Below are 759 nucleotides of genomic sequence, written 5' to 3' on the forward strand. Positions count from 1 at the left end.
GGTCTTAAGAGTGCTACACCCAACTCATGCATTATGGTACTGGATAGAAGTCACTTCAGGCATGGTTCTCCCCCATCCCAGTTTGAGCAATGCCAAATTGGTGATCATCTCAGACTACCTCCAGGTCTGGGTCTCCATGATGCTGGTCTAGTAGTTGTCTTGAGCTCTCATGTCACCTGTGCCATCCTGAGTGGCCCCATGTGAAGGTCTCTATCTCAGGCTTATCCTGCCTGGTGCCCATGGTCCCAGGCAGGGTTCTTCTAGTCTCCAGCTTCCTCTCCACCCTTGGAGCCTGTCTGGGCCTTCATAACACTGGAGTGATGATTGTCTCATGCTTACTTTTTTAGAGAATAGTAGGCTACTGATTATTCAGATCAGAACACTAAACATGGATGGCCTCTCCCTTCTCTGTAACCTACTGTTGCAGATGTGACATAGCAGCCACACCTGCAGTGCCTCTAGAGATGGATTCTCTGCTAATTTTGATGGTACCATTATCATATATAGTTCTCATTCATATGCAATGGTTTGGTGCATATAACCTATGTCCAACCCAGAATGCTTAAGTAGTTTATAGATTATTTGCTATAATTAACCCAATGTAAATATTAGGTAAATAATCATTATGCTGGTTTGGTTAGGAAATAATGACAAGAAAAAAAATGTTCTCGTGCCCAGTATAGGTGAATGCTTTAAAAACTATTTCCCATATGTGTCTAATTAAATCTACAGATGTAGAGCCAGTGGCCACAGAAATTC

General features: G+C 42.8%; 1 pseudogene; it reads right to left on the bottom strand.

Moving 5' to 3' along the window:
* Positions 1-349: 349 nt before the first annotated feature.
* On the bottom strand, positions 350-469 carry LOC117709737 (small nucleolar RNA SNORA17; annotated as a pseudogene).
* Between the last annotated feature and the right edge of the window lie 290 nt (positions 470-759).

The sequence above is a fragment of the Arvicanthis niloticus genome, chromosome 5 (assembly GCF_011762505.2).
Source record: "Arvicanthis niloticus isolate mArvNil1 chromosome 5, mArvNil1.pat.X, whole genome shotgun sequence".
Classification (NCBI taxonomy): Eukaryota; Metazoa; Chordata; class Mammalia; order Rodentia; family Muridae; genus Arvicanthis; species Arvicanthis niloticus.